A 21551-nucleotide genomic window follows, 5' to 3' on the forward strand; every position below is an offset into this window, starting at 1 on the left:
AAGGAGGGGTAATCTCTCTATGTCTGCTATTAGACAACAGATCCTTTACTTTATCAAGCAGGCTAACCCTGACTCAGTCCCAAGAGTTCATGATATTAGAGCTGTGGCCACCTCCATTAATTACTTTCATTACATGAATTTCACGGATCTTACCAGGTACACTGGTTGGAAGTCACCCTTGGTTTTCAAACGTCACTATTTGAAATCCTTAGAAGCTCTTAAATTCTCAGCAGTCGCGGCAGGGAACGTTGTTCCTCCCTCTGGTTCCCTTTCTGATTCCTAGTCATTTCCTCCTCCACTGCCTCAGTTATCCCCTTACGGTCATTTCAGTCAGGCTTGCCTTGACTTCTCACCTGGCTGTGTTATCTATATGTTTGTCTAAATGACACATTTAAGTTATAAGGTTTTCAATATTGTATAGTTATTTTGTTTATGTATATTCTAAATGACACATTTAAGTTATAAGGTTTTCAATATTGTATAGTTATTTTGTTTATGTATATTTTTCATATTGTCATGTTAATTTTAAGCTAACATCAGTTTCATTTGTACATTATTGTTGTTGTTACTAGTGATTAAAAAATTTCTTTTGGACCTTCGGTCTTCTGTTCCCCCTTAGAATTATTATCTCTTTAGTTTAAGAATGATATTTATTTCTCTGTTAATTTTCACCGGCTGACACGGGACCCGATCCAGAAAAGGGATTTTGTGAAGGAAAAATCTATTTCTGGAGAGGGGACCGTGTCACCCGTGACCCACCTCCATCATGTGTCATGTCCCTCCCATAGTAAACATCATTCTGGTGGGGTGATGCTTTCATGGAATGCGGCTAGCGGTGTTTTGTGTGCTGTCCATGAGTGGTGCATGGGTTTGTAACGGCACCTCCCTGTGGGACTTTTGACTTTGGGATCTCTATAGGATAAGGTTCCGTGTTTTGTAGTTCACCCTTTTCCATACACGACTCCATCTGATGGAGCTCGCTCTGGGGTAGTAACTCCAGCATTTCATTTAGCTTTCTCTGGTATCTAGCAACGGAATTACCTAAAAATAAGTGCTGAATGGACTTTTTCACCGGGTGACACGGTCCCCTCTCCAGAAATAGATTTTTCCTTCGTCAAAATCCCTTTTTTAAAAAACAGGGAAGAAACCAATAGTATCTTCTCCACCCCAGCTTTCAAGATTGACAAGGATTTTTTTTAACAGTCATAGAATTAAATGTAAAATTTGTAAGAATAGGTTCAGGATGACAAGTATCAGGGAGAGGGACATCCTCAGCTGATTGTTAGCTTCAAAAGCTCAGTGAAGCAGTTCAGCATTTTCCTTAGGGCCAGTAATAAATCTGCCATCATTTGTTAGTAGTGGTGGAATGGAAGATGAGCCCAACCCAATGACAGATGATGCCAATTTGGTCTGCCACAGATGAGGTTCAGTGATTCCCTTCAAGTTTCCTCTCTAAGGAATTACAGGCAGTCCCTGCTTACTGGCGGCATTGGTTAACGCCGTTTTGGTGTTAAGGCGCTTGGCTAGTGATGCCGTCAACCAGATTTTTGGTGCCGGTAAGTGATTTTCGGTGCTGGCAAGCGGTTTATCTCCGTCAGTAAGTGGTTTATCGGCACCGATATCGGGTGAGTGGCACCGTTACGTGGTTTATCAGTGCTATTATCACCGATTTTTGGTTAGTGGAACTCAGCCAGAAATGGAACCCCGCTGTTAACTGGGGACTGCCTTTATCTGAGCTATATGGTAAATTCTATTGGCAGCATGGCAAGACTCAACAAAAATGGTGTAATTTTTATCTCACATGTCTTGAATTTGGTCTGTTTGTCTTGGTAGGCTTGTGTAGATGTATCATCTAACCATGGCTGGCCATTGGTCCTGAATTCGATGACCTTTCTAGGTGCGTTGTACCTTACTAAAATAGCCATCAGCATTTCATTTAATTTTTTCTTGGGATCTAGATTTGATATAGCATCAGAAATGTTAAGTGCCTGACAAGCTTCAATATTGCAATCCCAATTGGCTCTAGAGTTGAGCCAGACTGTTTTATACTGATTGACAGATATGTCCACCTTAGTGGCACAATGGTCAGAAGTGCCTATATATGCACTCGCAGACCTTCGACTTGATGAAAGCTGGGATAACTTTTTTTGCTTCTCACTAGCTGTATTTTTTCTTAATTTTTTATTTTTGATAACCTCTTCATGTGCAGCTAATAGCATATCAGTGTCAGAAAATTTCTTGAATGATTTAAGTACTTATCATTGTTGGATCAAAGGATTTGATAATTAAAGGGTTTTTTTTTTTGGCATTACCACATCCTGTGGTTTTAAATGTCCTTCAATTGATCTTAATGTTTTTTGTCTATACAGTATAAACTCAGTTATTTTTTAAATTGTACAGATATTAGCCATTTCTTTGTGAAGATGGTGTACAGTCTCACCGAGGTTTTGAAAATTGTCTGAGATCAATTAGTTTATTTGTTCAACTGTATTTAACATTTTATTTATATGCCTTGTTCAAACTTTTTAAATGATACATGTTGTACGTCACAAAAATGTCATTTCTGAGTCCAGTCCCGTGTCAGCCGGTGAAATTCCATTACAGCACGAATTTCTAGGTATAACCTTGCTAGATATACCAGAGAAAAAGAGCTTTCAGGAAAGCTGGGGTTACTACCCCCAGTCGAGCGTCTTCTAGGAAGACGTCGGTATAAGGAGGGGTGAGTGAAATACCACTACCACGGAAACCTACTCGAAAGATCTCTCCCTATCAAAATCCCCGGAACAGAGCGGTGAGCCGTTACAGCCCCCACACCAAACACCCGCCAGGACGGCGACACCAGCGCCACCTACCGCATTCCATTTTCTAGCACGTGAATTCGCTGTTTCTTTTGTGTGCTCGTCTCCATTATTTTGGAATTTTCTGCTTTTCGCGATGGCGTCGAGCAGCTTTACCATTTCAAGTTAAGTACCATCTTCTTGTGGGGTTTTGTTCTATTTTTGGCTGTTACGGTCTCGTATTTTCATAAATATTGAGATCTTTTTATGTCGCCACATAAGCGTCCCCCCGCCAGCCATGTCGACCGCGAGGCGACTCCTTCTGTTCTTTTCAGTTGGAGTTGTCTCCTCGTCGTTATAGATAGATTTTGCCCCCTTGGTTCCCTTCCTGGTGGTTCCTTGCGGTGGCTCCCCCCCTTATGAATTACGTTCAATTGGCCTACCGGCCTTTGTGGGAGTGATGCCCCGTCTAGGTACCCCCCCCTCCAGGTTGGGTTCCTGTTTATTTTTGGTCTTACTAGGCTAATTAATTTTTGCTTGAAGATGGTGCTCTCTTTTAGTTTTATTTTTATTATTTTATTGGGTGGTTTACCTCGGGTGCTGGCGGCAGCCTCAGATCTAACCGCTTCCCCGTGGTAGGCTACGCTCTCTGTTGAGCACATTTTAGTTTTTTATGAGTGATGGTTATTTTGTGGAGTAGGCTTGTTTGCTTCCATCCCCTTGCCCTGGGTGGGGAGTTCAGGTTGAGGGAGTTTTGTTGCTGTTTCCTCCGGGATCGTTTTTCGGTGGGCAGAGTGAGCCCCTTAGTTCTCTTCCTCCATTTGGGGGGAATCGAGTTCTTGGGATGTGTTTCCTCTAGGCTAGTCGCCCCCTTGCCCGCCATTCTCGATCCCGGTTGGTTCTCGGCACAAAATTTCTCTCCCTGTTGCTTCCTCCTCCCTTCTGCCCTCCTTTTCCTAGCCTATATTAGGTTAGGTCCATATTAGGCTTCGCCTAGGTAGGAGTCGGGCTTCGGGTTGCGTTGCTTCCAGTCGTATTACCCTTCCAAGATTCATTGTCTGGGAGGTATGGTGCAGTTGAGCGGGTGAGCTTCTCCCCGTCTCCTGTTCCTTCCTGGTAGCCTACTCCTCCTTCCCCCCCCCCCCTCCTCCTCTCTCCAGCCTTGCTCTACTCGTGCGGGTGACGCTAGATGGCGTTTTCTCCGAGTTCAGGGACTTCTCCTGTTGGTTGAGGGATTCGCTCCCTCCCATATCGTCCCTAGCATCGCTGTATTGGGGTTGGTGGTTTGTTTACTCGAACGTGTTCGAGTCACTATCCATTCCTCTCGTCTCCCCGTCGGGTTACGTTGATACGGTAATATATATTGCTTCAGCCTATGTTATGAACATACGAGCATTTTACCCGTCTTGTTTCTCCGGCGGGGAAGTAAGGGCGGAAGGTTTTTCATTTTATAGAGGAGCGGATCCTTCCGTCCTCTTGAGTTCTTACCATCACTTGTTACTGTTATTATTTTTGTTATTGTTTTTAGATAAGTCTGTTTATCTACAGGAGTACTCTCCTTAATTCATTATATATTATATACGTGAGTCCGGTCCTATACCGGGGCTCCGCCGTTATTTTACTGGCAGCCCTTATGGTTAGTTCCTGGTCTCTCTTTCCTTCATTCCCCGAGTACTCCGGGGTCTGAAAAACCTTACCTTCCACTCTATGTAATTTAGAGCTTATTGGCCCAGTTTATGATAAGGGAGTTCTTCTCCGCCGGAGTATTCGGTTGTAGTTGAGTTTCCGGCCTTGCCAGCTTTAGTTTGCTTAGGGTGGGAGGTTCATGTACTTTTCTACTTACAGACTGTTCGCTGTGAGGAGCAGGGTGCACCGCCTCCCTCCAACAACCTTACGGTCACGTGAGTTGCCGGACCCACGCTGGTTGTGCGGTCCGACTGGATGACCTGGTTGTCTGGCACCCTGATGGTTGTGAGGTTTGCTTCGCTCTCTGCACAACTGTCCAGGATGAGTGGTAAGTGACAGTCTTTACATTACTCCTGCTTTATGCTCCTCATATTGTATATTGTTTATGAGGTTCCCGGAATGGTTTTCGTTCTTAGCTAATTGTTGGTTTTCTTACAGGCGGATCTAAGCTTCCAAGAAGTCTGCCTTGGAATCCCTCTCCGGGCCTGGGTGGCTGGGTTTGGCAGGAACGTTCCGTCGGGAAGCCCTACGTCCTCAACGCCAGGTTGAGGGACTTGCTCTACCCCTGGCGCACGGGTGGCGGCCGCAGTGCCTGAAGACCTTGCCACCCCTATCATCCAGCAAATCCGGGATGAGACCCAGCCACCCCAAGCGGATATCCCTACGCTGAGGTCTCGGAGGATGTTGCCGCCATGGATCTTAACCTGGAACCGATGAACATAGAGCAGGACCAGGTGGTAAGTGGTGAGGTAAGTGAGGTTGTTGGGGCGGGCCCCCCTTTATTTGACTCCCCTGCTTCATCCATCTCTTCTTTCGCAGGTTTTGTGAAGTCTTCCTCCTTGGGTGATAGAGCTCCGTCTGCTATCCCCAAGTTGAAGTTGAAGACTTCATGGAAGGCGAAGGGCTACAAGTCCTCGACTTCCAAGAAGGCATCGCCCTTCCCCGTCGAAGGCTAAGGTTTCAGGACCTGTAGCCTCCGGGAGCAAGTCTGGTTCCTCCAGCAAAGGCGCGAGTAAGAGGGCTGCAAAACCAAGCCCTCCTCGCCAACCTGCTTTCGATATGCAGAGGCCTTTGCCAATCAGCTCTATAAAGGTTTTACAGAGGACCTAGATTCGAGATTTAACAAAATCTCCGAGAAGTTGGCCAGTCATGATAACATACTGGCGGGAATGGCTCACCCACCCCAGCCGAACCACAGTATGTTATCCCCGACACTGCGGACCTCCCGCCGTTCGATGTCGGTAACCCTTGGCGATTCGCACTCCGGGCCATCCAACATGATGGCAAGCTGACACTTGATGGTCTTGGCACGAGACGGTTGGAGGTGGAGTTCTTCCCCCGATCTCCTGCCCCTTACCCAGGCTTCGTGAGGCTTACGGAGGAAGCTTGATTCGGGGTCAGACAAGGTTCCTAGGGAGACTGTCATCGTCGTCCCTAGGGACCAAGCTCAGTCGGCTCTTCTGCGCACTCTGACGGAGTGGCAGGCAGACAATACGAAGTTGACTCCTTTCAAGGGCAACTTTACTATGTTCGCCCTGGGAGACAACCTACCCACCCCTTGCTTGGACAAAGTCGCTCTGGCTACGGCCCGAGCGTGCTTCGATGGTAATCCGTTACCACAGCTAAGGGAGACAGACCCTACTTCCTGGTATTCCCAGGAAGTAATGAGTTCTGGTTAGGCGCCCGTCCACTTTCACGGTCGGGAAGCTGGACCCCTTCTGCGCTTCACGCAATTCAGTGAGCAGCTCCCAAGCTGCCGGAAGCTTTATTGAAAGCGGAGTTTGATGCTCGGGTTAAGTTAGCCCGGTCCTTGAACTCCGTATGCCTTACTGAAGCTACTGCCGTCTCCTGCTCGGACGAGCCTTTCTTCCAAGTTTTGGCTAAATCCTTGCTGGCTGGCTTCCAGTCTGACTTGTTTGAATTTATCATGGCCAGACTGGAATGTAGGAAGTTCATCTTTGCCGATGCGACTATCCGCCACGAGCCTAACAAGCTCGTGAAAAGCTCGATCTGGGGACCTAACCTCTTCCCTGAAGAGGAGGTCACGAATGTTATGGCCGAGGCTACACGGGCCAACCAGAGTCTTCGTTCTCGCTGGGGCATTTCTGCCTATAAGCGTAAGACCCCAGAATCGGCCGGCCCCCAATCGAGAGGAGGTAAACGCTTCAGGAGGCATAAGAGGCCCCACCATCAGGCGGTAGTCCAAGCCGTCCCGGTCTCGGCAGTAGCACAGCCTTCTACTTCCAAGGCTCACCCCCAACAGTATGTGCTGGTCCAACCAGCTGCACCCTTCTATGTGGCCTCACCGGCGTACAACCCCACATATGAGGGCCGTGGTTATTTTCACGGCCTTAATAGGGTTGCAAGGGGAGGAAGAGGCAAAGCCCCCCTCATAGAGGGAAGCCCAACACCACCCCAAGGGGAAGACCTGGACGTGGTAGGGGAATAAACCCACTCCCTCCCACTGAGAGAACACAGGTAGGCGGTCGCCTGTTTTGGTTCAGGGACCAATGGACCTTCAGCCCTTGGGCACACAGCATTGTGTCCAAAGGACTAGGATGGAGCTGGATCAAAAACCCTCCTCCTCTAACCAGGTTTTACCAGCCACCCACATCAATCCTAAAGGATTACGTGACAGAATTGCTCAACAAACGAGCAATAAAGAAAGTAAGGCACCTAAAGTTTCAAGGCAGGTTATTCACTGTTCCCAAAAAGACTCCGATCAGCAAAGAGTGATCCTGGATCTGTCGCGTCTAAATCTCTATATAAAATGCGACAAGTTTAGCATGCTTACGGTAGCTCAAATACGGACTCTACTTCCCGCGTGGAGCCGTCACCACCTCTATCGATCTTTCAGACGCTTATTATCACGCCCCGGTTGCGCTGGAACTTCTCTCAGTTCCTCGGTTTCAGACTCGGGAATCAAGCCTACTCCTTCAGGGTCATGCCCTTCGGTCTGAACATTGCGCCCAGGATATTCACAAAGCTGGCGGACACGGTAGTACAACAACTCCGGTCTCGAGGATATCCCTAGCAGCATATTTGGACGATTGGATAATTTGGGCACCAACAGTTCCGGAGTGTCAGAAAGCCACGTCCATAGTCATCAATTTCCTGGAGTCGCTAGGTTTTCAACTGAACAGAGAGAAGTCCCGCCTGACTCGGAGTCCCGGTTTCAGTGGTTGGGTCTCCAGTGGGATCTGTCATCTCACACGCTGTCCCTTCCGCCTCCCAAGAGGAAAGAGATAGCATCTCTCACCAGGAGATTCCTCAAAAATCCATCAGCATCCCGCCGGTCCCAAGAAAGGGTCCTTGGATCTCTTCAGTTTGCCTCAGTGACAGACCTGCTATTAAAAGCGAAATTAAAAGACATAAACAGAGTGTGGCGGAGTCGAGCCAATGTCAAGCTCAGAGACAAGGTCTCCTCTATTCCTCAAATCTTAAAGACAAGATTGCGACCTTGGACCTCGGTCAGAGGCCTGTCCAATACAGTTCCGCTTCAATTTCCCCCTCCGGCACTAGTTGTTCACACAGACGCTTCCCTAAGCGGCTGGGGGGATATTCACCAAAACAAAAGTACAAGGAACGTGGTCCACAATGTTTCAGCAGTTCCATATAAATACCCTGGAAGCTATGGCGGTCTTTCTAACTCTGAAGAAAATCCGCCCCCCCAACCGATTCATATCAGGTTGGTATTGACAGCGCAGTGGTAGTTCATTGCATCAACAGGGCGGCTCCAAATCAGGCCGAGTAAACCAAGTAATGGTTGCTATCTTCTCCCTGGCGAACAAGCACGGCTGGCACCTGTCAGCCACCCACCTAGCGGGGTGCGGGCGTGGTGGCGGATTCCCTGTCCAGGACTACTCCGTTGGAGACGGAGTGGTCCCTGGACGTGGAATCTTTCAAATGGATTTGCCGCCGGGTTCCGGGCCTCCAAGTGGATCTGTTCGCAACGGAGAGCAACTTCAAGCTCCCTGTTATGTGGCCCCAACCTGGACCCTCAGGCGTACGCCATAGACGCAATGACAGTAGATTGGAACAATTGGGAGAAGATTTATCTTTTCCCCCAATAAATTACTGCTGAAAGTTTTACACAAACTCAGGACATTCAAAGGTCAATTAGCCCTAGTAGCCCCTATTGGCCGAAGAGCAATTGGTTCCTCTTCTTCAGGAACTGGGATTACGGAGTCTTCGGATTCCCAAGCCCATTCTGACTCAGACAGTACAAACCAAGACTGTGTCAGCTTCTCAAGAATTCAGAATGCCCTAGTTTTATGGACTTTATAAAATTGCAGCCCAAAAGGAGCGAACATTGACCCTGTCAACACTCTGTTTTTAGAATCAGATAAAAGAGATTCTACTATTAGACAGTATGACTCAGCAGTCAAAAAATTAGCCTCCTTCCTAAAAGCATCTGAAGCCAAAATCATGACAGCTAATTTAGGAGTTTCCTTCTTTAGATCATTGTTTGAGAAAGGCCTTGCTCCGGCCACTATTACCACAGTCAAGTCAGCATTAAAGAAAGTATTTCTTTACGGCTTTAAAATCGACCTTACAGATTCCTACTTTTCATCTATCCCCAGAGCATGCGCTCGTCTGAGACCAGTATCACGCCCACAGTCTGTTACGTGGTTTCTCAATGACGTCCTCAAGTTAGCATCAGAGATGGATAACTTTCATTGCTCTTATCAGGATCTGTTAAGGAAGACTTTATTTTTGATTAGCTTGGCTTCAGGTGCTAGAATCTCAGAGCTGTCGGCTCTCACTAGAGGTGATAATTATGTGAACTTCCTCCCGTCTGGAGAGGTCCTCCTTTCCCTGACCCTAGATTTTTAGCTAAGAACGAAGACCCACAGGACAGGTGGTCTCCTTGGAAGGTGGTGCCCCTTCCTCAAGACCAGTCTTTATGTCCAGTTTATACACTTAAATCTTACCTTTTAAGAACTCCACAGAGTAAGTCAGGTCCTCTTTTTTATCAGGGAGAAAGGTGGTACTCTTTCACTAAATGCTATAAGACAACAAATTCTATATTTCATTAAACAGGCCAACCCAGATTCAGTTCCCAAGGTTCATGATATTCGAGCAGTTGCTACTTCCATTAATTACTTTCATAATATGGACTTTTCGGAGTTATCTAAATTTACGGGTTGGAAATCACCTCTAGTGTTTAAACGCCACTATTTAAAATCGCTCGAAGCCCTGAAATTTTCTACCATAGCTGTGGGAAGTGTCATCTCCCCACCTTAATTAATCATATCCTTATCCTTTCCTTTCCCCCCCGCCTGCCTCATTTACTTCTCTGCTTATTCTCCTGGTTGATTATACCTCACTGCCTGGCTCCTCATATTGATGTTTCTTGTATCTGTTGATGGAAAAGTGTAATCTGACATGCCATGATTGTTTTTCTTATGGGGTACTGGACAGTTTTTATTTGGCTCCACGTACCCCAGATATATGTATATGTTAATGCTCATTGATTTTGTCTCTTACGTGTTTAGCCTAAGTTTACGTGTATAGTATTAAGGTTATATTTGCAGTTATTTTGTGCGCTTTTCATGTTTCACCTTGCTTTAAGTAATTTTAAGGTTTTTGGGGCTTCTTCTCCGTCGTGCCGGGGACCTCCCCACGTTTCATAGTATTAAGTTTTTTGATGTGCCTTAGATTTAGTATGCCTTAGTCTTAATATTCTTGCTACACGGAAGAGATTGCTTAATTAAAATTATTTTGGTAAAACTTTTGCCTTTTCTTCAGATTACCCCCCATTTCTTTTTCCTGGTAGTTGCAGCCTTGGCATGATTCTCTATCACGATTTCACCGGCTGACACGGGACTGGACTCAGAAAAGGGATTTTGACAAAGGAAAAATCTATTTCTGAGAAGGTCCGTGTCACCCGGTGACCCTCCCTGAATCACCTAGTACTCTCCCCCCCCTCTTGCACATGCCAAGTCTGGGGTTAGTGCTAGCATGGAATGAGGTAGGTGGCGCTGGTGTCGCCGTCCTGGCGGGTGTTTGGTGTGGGGGCTGTAACGGCTCACCGCTCTGTTCGGGATTTTGATAGGGAGAGATCTTTGAGTAGGTTTCCGTGGTAGTGGTATTTCACTCACCCTCCTTATACCGACGTCTTCCTAGAAGACGGCTCGACTGGGGTAGTAACCCCAGCTTTCCTGAAAGCTCTTTTTCTCTGGTATATCTAGCAAGGTTATACCTAGAAATTCGTGCTGTAATGGAATTTCACCGGGTGACACGGGACCTTCCTCAGAAATAGATTTTTCCTTTGTCAAAATCCCTTTACTGTAAATCCATTTACTGATACAACACTATTAACATTTGAATATTCCTCTTCACTGTTGTATCAGTATGTACTGTGGTTTTATTTATTTATTTTTTTTTCCAGAAGCCCGAGTTTTCTTCCCCAGTCATCATATTAGGCAGCACATAAAAACTTCTGAAAGATATACTGTGCAGCAGTGCTCCACCTGCTCAACTTGATTTGTGGTTTTAATCTTTGCCTCTCAGTTTGGAATGACTGTGGTGAGTACCAAGTGTGAATGGATCATATTTTGTGACCCATTTAATCTTGTGAGTATACATAATTATCTTTCTATTAAGTTTAGGGTATCAAGTATCTGCTGCATTATGGATTCTGGCTGTGTAGTAATACATAGCCAGTTGGTTGATTGGTTGGTTTAGGTTAAGGTAGATTACGACAATATATCCTACCTAACATGGGATTCAGCAATTTGCAAGAAATTTTGACCTGATGCTATTGTGAACTGCTTTGTTGTACATACCATAATGTGTATTACTGCCAGCAAGCATGAGAGCAAATTTCACTCCAGTATCATGGTGTGCAGTAAGGCTACATACACAGATTCGTGGCAAGCGGATCTTGACTGTATTCCTTAATATCTGTGTGTAACAAGGCCACATACATGGACACCAGGTGAGCAACTTCTGGCTACATTCCCAAAACCTGTTTAAGCGACCATTCCACGAAATGTATATTTTTGCCCCAGTGCATATAGTTTTGTTGACAATATTCAGCAATTTTTTTTGTCCATATTCTTGGACTTTCCTCTTCATCATTTGGAAGGTTGATCACTTCGGTTTGCAGTACGTGGTGTACAATTATCCAAAGGATTTCATTCAACTTACCTCATGCCAGGAATGCTAGATTGAAGTCACCCACAAAAGCTAAGGGAAATTTAGGAACACCTAAAGTACCTGTATAGTTTAGTATTCCCTTCCTGCTGGGCCTCTGGATAATAAAGGATAAATTGAAAATTTAATAATTACAGTACTTTTCTATGGCCTTTTACTTTTATTTTATGGCATTACTGTTTTCACAATTTTTGATTTGTGCCCAAGAGAATAAATACTGTTGTCTTTTATTCCTGACATAGCTGGAAACTGCCATCGAAGCTTTGTCATAAGATGGGTAATTGGTGACTGGAAGGTGAGTGTTGGGGCACTGCCAGCTAACCAGTTGGTAAACCCATCACTTTTTCTTATGTTAGTAAATAAAGGAGCCTCTGTTTTTTTGTGCAATCACAAGTCTTACTTGGGTTGTGAACTTTGACATAACATAGCTTGCATTTATGTTGGATGATTATTCAGTAATTTAGCAATACTAGAATAATGATTTTAATCAATCTTGTTTCCATACAGTTTATTAACCTTGTCTTTACTCCAGTAAGGGGCATGGCTAGTACTGTAAGTGGACCACAGGTGGTGCACTGTGGGCATTACAAAAGGGTGTTTGCAGTGTCCCTTCACCCCTTAGATGCATCCACTTTTTAACCTTTTACTTACCTCCATTCTTGCTTCCTTTCTTTAGTCTTACTGCCCAACACCTCTAACTGTTACTTCTTAATGCAAGTGTGGGGTTTTCTTCCAGTTCCATCTTGAGGTCTTTTTAGCTAATTTCCTTCATTTTCTGGATCTCTTCATCTTGCTTTTCTCTTTCTTATGTCTTGAGCACTGAATGTCTCCAGTGCTTGGCTTGACAGCCATGTCTTTACAAGGAGACCTTTTTTTTTGATATTCGAGAAACAAAGTGGTAGTGTGTGAACATTTCTAGAGGAGTGGTTGAGTCTCTCTCTCTCTCTCTCTCTCTCTCTCTCTCTCTCTCTCTCTCTCTCTCTCTCTCTCTCTCTCTCTCTCTCTCTCCTCAGTCAGTCTTTGGACATTTGGTTGGGGAAGGGGGTGCTCCAATGGGAGTTTCTCTTCTTGATTATCCTTTGAGATTTTCTGTTCTAGCATGGGCTCTTCACCTGGCATCCTACTGATGTGCAGGAAGGGGATAAAATAAAAAGTAAGGTGGAAGTAAGTAATGTTTTTGCCTTTTCCTTTCCTGCTGTCTGACTTCCTCTTTACCCTTTCTGTCATCTTTTGTCATGCACTGTGAACCTGTGTTAGGTGGGTGTCTGGAATTCTTTCCATTGGATGGTTTTCTGTAATCCCCTGTGGCATTTATTCTGTATAAAGACCTCCAATCTTTCTCTTTTAAGGGGACGGCGAGTGTGGGGAAACTGGTTAGTCTAGTCACTGTCCCATATGCATGTGCAGCTATAGTTTCCCTTTGGGAAGTACTTCCAGTGTCAGTTACTTTCCTTGGAGATTGAATGAAACTGGGTAAGGTAAGAGTAGGAAATATTTTTCCATTTTTCTCCCTCCTGTGTTTTTTTTTAGTTCGCCCCTTACAGGAAGGTCAGACCTATAACCATCTGGTCTGGAACCCATTCATACACAGATTATATGCTAACTAGTAGCTGCTACTCTTCCCATGGATCGCCAGCTTATTAGGGGAATGGGTGAAGTTTTTAGTTACATCCTTGGATCTCTGTTGGTTGGTTACTATTCTTGTGATAACCGCTGTCGCCTTCCTATGCTCATGCATTGCCCTTGCATGTGCACTACTTTTGGTAGTACACTGCCTGTGAACTGTTTGTCCTTATGCCTGTGCACAACCTGTCCCCACATGCTATGCTCACTCGTGCAGTCTGTGCTTGCACATGACATGCTTGTGCTCAAATGTTGCATGTGCCTCTGCACCACCTGTGTCCATACACTGCACACACTTCTGTGGTGTCCTTGCTCGTGTCCCGAGTATGCACTGATTTTGACTACTTCCCTCTTCTCTTATAGATTTACTGAATTGGTCTGGGTTGGATCTTCACTTGGGGTTGACCCAAAAGAGGATTCTTTATATAGAGTCCAGGAGTGGGTGTTGTAGCTACTGTATTCCTTTTGATTCCATTGCCACGCACCTTGCTCTCTTTTAGAGAGAATCTCTCGAGATCCTCAAAGAGGTAATTGCTGAGGTTCAGCATTGCTGTTACCTGTTGTCATCCTTGCAACTTGTACTGTTCCCTACTACCTGATGAAAGGAACCATTCACCTACTTACCATCTCTTCGTACAATAGCTGAATACTCTGGGGAACATTTTCATTACAGACAGTGGTACCCTTTGATAAGGTAAGATTTGGCTTTCCTTTCCTCTGCAGGGAAAACTTGTTTGTTTATGTTATTGCCTCACATATGACAACTTCTTTCAAGTTGGACGTCACCTTTTGGAATTGATGCTAGTCCACATGACTCCTCCATAGCCTTCAGGATATTTTCTTTTATTCACCTTCTGGAAGAAATGAGAGATCTCCCCCCACAGTCTTTGGGTTTTATTTGAGTTTTCTCTCAAACCTTGGTTTCTTTAACTCGACCACAGGAATAGATGATCTGTCATGATCACTCTTCTGAAAGTTCTGATAGAGGACTGGAATTTCATGCTTGGCATTACTCCTGGTGCTTCTGTCACGTCTTGTTACCACTACATACTACAGTACTTTCTTCCTAAGGCTGCATTTACACTGAATGAGTCAAGTTGAGTCACTGATGTAAGTCAAATTGACTCACTCCTGTTCACACTGAATGAGTCGGTCCAAGTTAAATTGTCGGTCAGCACCCAGTACTTGGTCTGATTTCACTTGCTGAATTATCTGTTTTGTTATGGATTCGGCATCGCAAATGCAAGAGAACTTGAATCTGAGTGCATGTGCGTGAACTTAACATAACATAAAAGAAATAGTTTTGGGAACTTGCCATTTATTCCCAGACTTGGTTAATCATCCAGAAAAAAATCTATAATCACTTAAGGATGACACAGAAAATTCAAAAAGCTGCTGGAACTGACTGGATCTTCCATAAGGAAATCGAATGCTGGTTACTACTGTGCAGTTGGAGAGTTTAAGAAAGGTCATTTTCATTGGGTAACAACAAATTTTATTGAAAAAGTCAAGGTGCATTGCAGATATGCTTATTTATAGGTCAGTTGTAAATGGGAAACAAATGGAGACAGATTTTTTTTATTCCTGTTGCTAGGTTTTAAGGATATAAATTAGAAAGAATGAGGTGTCAGATAACAAAATAGTATAAGCATTCATTTTTGTTTCACAGATAAAGGAAAGAAAAAAGTTAGGAAACATGAAATTATAGGCTCCCTCTTTAGAGATTAGAATATTTTGAGTAATTAGGACTCATTAGAAGTAAATTTATATGCAGATGCTGCATTTGAATGGACCTTTTCTGTCCAGTAATCATAGTGCGCAGGCTTAAACATCCTAAAAGCTTCAGCGTTGTCAACTGGCAACATTTCTCCGTTGGGGTGGCGCTGTCAGTGCACCTCACGTGGTGCACTGTAGGCATTACTTAAGGTTCTTTGCAGCATCCTTTCGGCCCCTAGCTGCAATCTCTTTCATTCCTGTTACTGTACTCCCTTTCATATTATCTTTCTTCCATCTGACTTTCCACCCTCTCTAACAATTGTTTCCTAGTGCAACGGCAAGGTTTTCCTCCTGTTACAAACCTTCTTACTGTCAATTTCCTTTCAGCACTGAATGACTTCATAGGTCCCAGCACTTAGCCTTTGACCTAAATTCTATACTGTATTCCCCAATTTTCGGTTATCGGCAATTTTCACATCGTCACGCCGTTAGAATGGAACCCCTGCTGATAACCAGGGACTGCCTGTATTAACTTTTTCAACTCCTCTGGGAAATGCATATCCATTTCATCTGCAGTGTTGTTGCTGCATTTTTGGTGACTTTGGGGTTTTGATATGGGAAGAGTCAGAGTGACAGTACTTAGAACCTCACAAGTGCTAATTTTAGCCGCTGTGTAGCCTTCACGGAGTCCGTGAGGTGTTGTGCCGTTTCTATGAGGTCTTCGAGCGGCATGGTGTAGGGGTGAGGAATCACAGGTGCAGACCTCCAGGAGGAAGGCGCTGGCGAGTAGATCTCCAGCCCGAAGCTTATTTCCTGTCGCTTTTTAGAATTACCCGTCGAAATCTGGCAGTGACAGGAGATCACGTTCATGCTCCATGCGTCTCTTGCGTTGAGGTCGTGATGTGGGTTGACAGCGAGGTCGATGGCACGGGCGGCCCGCTCGGCGATAGGTAGGGAGCACACTTCGAGGAGTAACTTCTTCGTGGCGCTGTATGTGAGGGTGTTTGTCTCGGGTACCCACGAGACGAGTTTTCTGTACACGTCCTCCGGAAGGGCGCTAAGCACTGTGTCGGCCTGCAGGATTTCGTCCGTCAGGTGCGCCACCCTGAAGTGGCTCTACGACCCTAAATAGCCACATCGTTGGGTTCCCTGCAAGGTGGCAACTTTACGGTGAGGCGGCCCGCTATTGTGTTGCCGGGCCATGGAGTCGGGCTGGCGTGGGTGTGGAAGTGGGAGGGCCTCGAGTGCGGGTGAGATGGGAGGTAGGTAGACCTCGAGTCCAGCGAAGTCAGCGGTTAAATGCATGAAAAAGGAGGGGATACCCGCGTCCATGCTCGCTCCTTGCCCTCTTACTGGAGTGAAATTTTCGCGTCAAACGGCACTTCCGTCGCCCGTGTGGAGGCAAGCTAGTGGCGCTGGTGGGGGTTTGCGGCGAGAGTCATGCGCTCAAACGCTGGTTACAGCACCGTGTTTAGGCCGCTAAGAGCGTTGGAGAATTCCTGGAGCCAAGACTGAGTCGCCGTTTCGGTCCGCTAATGGCTCGGGATACTCAGTCACCACTGTAAGAGTGCAAAGAAGCGAGCAGGTAAAAGTTACTGCTGCTTTGTTACAGATCCAGGCCAGTTTATATAGCGGCGGCTAGGCGTAAACCACGGAAGACAATGACTGGCGTGACCTGAGGTCAAAACAATTAACAATAATATGCAGCGAACAAGTACAATTTACAATACAAAACATACAAGAACCCGATATGGATACAGTCGCGATGCCCTGCGAATAAAGAAACATACGATACATAATTTATGACAGATGTACAAATGCGTATAAAGTTGAAATGGTAGAAAATGGGTGACCTGGCACGTTTAGGCGTGACTAATTGAGTGTGAAGAAAATGGGAAGTCACCAAAGAAAACTTGCTCAGCGGAGACTTAAATAATGACGCCTGTGAAGCACTCCGCTGACGCTGATGTGGTGACTTTACACGTTCAGTTTACGGATCTTGGGTAATCCGTATAAAATAAGCCAGAGGAACAACCACTTGCATAACAGTTTGTTGTATTCTTCATCGAAATATAATGACCTTTATTCAAAAAGTTAAGCGACCTGTTTTATTTATCCTCATCCAGGATATTCCTATGATAGGGGGTCTGTATGTGGCATTTCTTAGAATTTAGTTGTGTCATTATTAGATAACATTTATCAGTGTAATCCTCCTATTTTGAATAACTACCATTTCCTTGTCGGGTTGCTAATAATCAGAGAATTATTCTTTCCTAAATTCTTTAACAAATTAATATCATCCTTAGTAAAAATTGGGCACAAAATACTTGAAATTATAGAAAAATTTGTAGGCTATTGACTGAACTTGTCTAACCATAACCTTAAAATCTTTTCTCGGCAAAAGAAGCTGTTGCTTCAATCAGTTTTAACAAGTGATTGAAAAGAAAGGAAATATTTTGGGAATTTAAGTTTGTTAATTGGCAAGCAAAAATTTAGACCAAAAGATAGTAAAAACTTCTCTCTTTCAGATATTCGTAACCAGAAAGATTAAAAACTACTCTAGAAGGGTCACATGATGTTAACGCATAGCGTCCACCCAAGTTCGAAATTTTCCTTTTGTGCACTTCCCGTATGTTGTTACAATATTTAGTCACATTTCTATTTACTGCATTTTTCAGTACATGAAAATCGATAAAAGACACAGTTTCCTTTAAGCGACCTTCCAGGCTATTCACTTACAACTTCAGTGCTTCCTTACGGCATTTCTTGAAGGAAATTTCACTTTCCATCAGACCATCCAAACACTCCTTATAAAACTCAGTATTGTACAGGCACTTCCGGTACAATTTAAACCTCATGAACTTCGGTACCACGTCGTAAGCTCTACATCTTCATAAAAAATCTAGGTCGAGTGATGCCTTCCTCTGCTGTTTTGCCGTTCTCTCGAGTTTCCTAAAACAAGCAGTCGTTTGTGGGCCATAGCATCTACTCAAAATAGTTGCTAGAGATTGATTCGTAGGGAATCTGATCCTCATCAGGAACAGCCAAACAAGCGCTATAGTGAACATGTTTATTCCACTGGGACGTTTCGGCTTTAACACACTAAGCCATTTTCGACCTAAAATAGAGGCAAAACACCAAAACATAAAACTTAAAATTAGTAAAATACAAAATCAAAGAAAGGTCACACTCAAGAATAATTTTTATAAACTACGTTACCAAAAAATAAATAAATATATAAATAAACTACTCAGAAAAGAAAACAGTGACTTAAAACTAATACAATTCAGTGAATTACAATAGCCAATAAAACTAAGAAAAACAAACTAAAGACAAAATAAAAAAACATCAAATAAAACACAGAACTAAGAAACAGTAAAAAAAAGACAAACATGAAAAGAAAAATTACACAATAGATAAATTAGCCTAATGACTGGAAAGTGAGAGCGGATAGAAAATCAGTAGATTATAGATAACGGAAAGGAAGACTGAGTCTTGGTTGGTGTGGCTTAGAATCTGTGAATATATAAATTCTAAAATCCTTAAATCAATTAATACTGAACAGAATCTACAATTTAAAATCCCATACTAAGTCTTGTCTGATTGCATTTACTGCAATGTTCACGGATGGAAGACTGCTGCTTGACTGCTAAGTCTCTACCTGTCCTGTCACTGATCCCTAATCCCTGCATGCTGGCAGTATCTCGTTTTGAGCGCCTTTATGGAACTACCCAAATACCCCACTTGGCAGTTGGGTCATGTATAATAGTAAACATTACCAGAACGTATTTTACTAGCTTTAAGTTTTATGTTTTGGTGTTTTGCCTCTATTTTAGGTCGAAAATGGCTTAGTGTGTTAAAGCCGAAACGTCCCAGTGGAATAAAAATGTTGACTGTAGCGCTTGTTTGGCTGTTCCTAGAATTAGAAAATTCTGTTCATGATCAGTGGCATGAAAAGTGGAACTGATTAAACGAGATTAAACTGAGATCACGAGGGAGATATCGCTTTGTAGTATGGTAATAAGCATAGAAGATGGAAGACAGCCCTTTTGCTACCTGTATATTGGCCATATATGCCTAACACAATACTGTGTGATGGCTAGTGTACGTCAGCCATACTGCAATGCCTGTCTTGTCCCTATGAGGCACTTGATGATCAAGTTCTCCAATCACGGGGTTCTAATAGATTAATATTTCTCCGAGGATGAAAATGAGGGTGGCGGGTACTCTCTTGCCAAGGTACTTGGAGATAATGTTGCAGAAGCTGGCCTTTTGCAAGTGATTTAAGTTTAAAGTTTTAAAATACATGTAGGGTCAGAATGTAATTGATATTCTTAGCTGTAACTTTAGTTTTTTACATATTATTGCAGAAGGTGACCTTCAGAAATAAAATGAAATTTAAAGATATTTTATGTATGAAAATATTCCATTTTATTTTGTGGTGTTTTATTTACCATTTGCAAGATATTTGAATTGCTGTTCGGACCTCATGGTTAATATGGTAGAGACTTAAGAGTATGTGAAACTATAGTTTCTAGCTTATGAGTTTTTAAGCAGTCAAATAGAATGTTTCTGTAGCCCAGTTACATTCACATGTATCTATTTTGATTGTGGGTTTAAATTCTTTCCAGAAAATTCAGATGTATAGCAAGGCTACATACTGAGATTCCAGGTTAGTAGCCTGTAGGCAGTGCATAGTGCATTATTAGTAACCTTTTGGTTATAAAAGTGAAGACTGAAGAATGTCCAGAAATAGCTTGTTTTTATGATTATTCAGGTGTTCAGAACAATATTGATCTCTGTAACCTAATTACATACATCTGCATGATTATGTAGGTTAAATTTCCACTCATTTTGACTCATACATAAATAATTGATAGAAGTATAAATATAACAAATTGATAGACATATAAATTTCAAGCCCGGTCTCTGAATGTGCATTGTCAGCTGAGACCTAAATTCGATAATTTGGACTTCAACATGGGCTATGATTAAATTTTAGTCTCTGACTTAGATGGTGTGGACAAGGGCTTCGCTATGGCCTTGGCTAATGTAGACAAGGACTAAGTCTTGGAAGTTATAGACTCAAGAATAGCACTCGCTTTTGCTGAATGCAGATTTCATTCTATTGGACATTTTATTCTTGTGAGGCTATGTGAAAAGATTGGGATTTTTATATGTATGTGATGTGTATCACTTATATCACTTATTTTAGAGAAATATTCTTAGAGTTGTGTTTAACTTTTCAGAGTCATTGATGGCCTAGAAGTCTTAGATGAACTGGAGAAGCTTCCTGTCAATCCTAAAAATCACAGACCAACAACAGAAACAAGAATAACAAGTGTCACCATTCATGCTAATCCTATTGCTGGATGAGATAGCAGGTTGTAGCCCTTGGTTATAAATTTATTTGGTTGAGTATTGTGTACCTATGAACTTTTAAAATACATTTATATTTATATGAACAATAAACTTGAACTGCCTGTCCGTTATTGTTGTTTTTGACAACTGTGTCTTAATGCTTATTAAGTTCTTTACGATATGCTGGCTGTCAGTTAGAATATTTTTGCTTTAATAATTTGTACATTCCCTGTTAGGTAGATTTTTGTCAGGATATAGCGTAAACAGACTCTGAATCTAAAATTCTGAAGATTGTAGTTCCCAGAATGTTCAGGTTTGGTATGACATAAATTCACATTTGATGTATTTGATTTTATGGAGCCAAATACGAAATTTTACAAAAAAGCGGAGTTCTTACATACATATAGGTGCATTTATTCAACTTACATGTAATCTACGAGCATGATGGAAATAGGTTTTAACTTACTGCTTGTCAAGGTCAGCTCACTGCTGCAGCCACAGCCAGCAAGAAAAATGTAAGTGATGTCATAATCTTTGACCACAACTTTCTAACTTAAACAGTATGGCTCAGTGCACATTCACCAGGTCACTTAATAGCACAGCTTCAGTGCTTCAGATTCTCTTTAGATTTTTAATTTTCACATGTAGAAATTGCAGAACATCCAGTACAGAAAATTACACATAGTCAACATCCAGATATGAAAGGATCTCCTTAATAATATAAGCCTGCATGATTATATGTTGAAAATTATAAAAACAAAAAATGCAGTCTATTTTCAGAGATTTGTGTAATGCCAATTATTAATGATGCAAAACGTCTCCATTAATGTTCCTCTCTTTATCAAGCAACTTTCTAATTGCTCAGATATGGTAATTCAACTCGGTCAATTACTTTTTGTGCAACCTATCGCATGAATTAAAGTGTCTATTCGTAGTTGCTAATCATCCAACTCTTTTGATGATTACAGTGCTTTAACATGGTGCTTGTTGTCCACAAAGCAAGCAATTTCTCTAACAGAATTTATTCCACAATATGTAATAAATATTGTGAGTGACAGTATTTTTTAAACAGTGGCTTGTGACTTTACGTGAAGTTTGATTAAAGCTCTCTTTGTATTACTTCGTAATCCCTCGATTATCTGGATTAATAGAGCCAGGGTCCTGTTGGATAATGACAAACTCCAGATAAGGGCAAATATAAAAAGCTACGGGTGTTCAAGGGCAACT

General features: G+C 43.0%; 1 long non-coding RNA gene across 1 annotated transcript; it reads left to right on the forward strand.

Annotated features, from left to right (window-relative positions):
• The first annotated feature begins 19587 nt into the window (after positions 1–19587).
• Positions 19588–20450, forward strand: LOC136852767 (uncharacterized). Its single transcript, XR_010857251.1, has 2 exons — positions 19588–19635; positions 20213–20450. It is a non-coding gene; the product is annotated as an uncharacterized lncRNA (long non-coding RNA).
• Positions 20451–21551: the final 1101 nt, after the last annotated feature.

This window comes from Macrobrachium rosenbergii, chromosome 26, assembly GCF_040412425.1.
Source record: "Macrobrachium rosenbergii isolate ZJJX-2024 chromosome 26, ASM4041242v1, whole genome shotgun sequence".
NCBI classification, from domain to species: Eukaryota; Metazoa; Arthropoda; class Malacostraca; order Decapoda; family Palaemonidae; genus Macrobrachium; species Macrobrachium rosenbergii.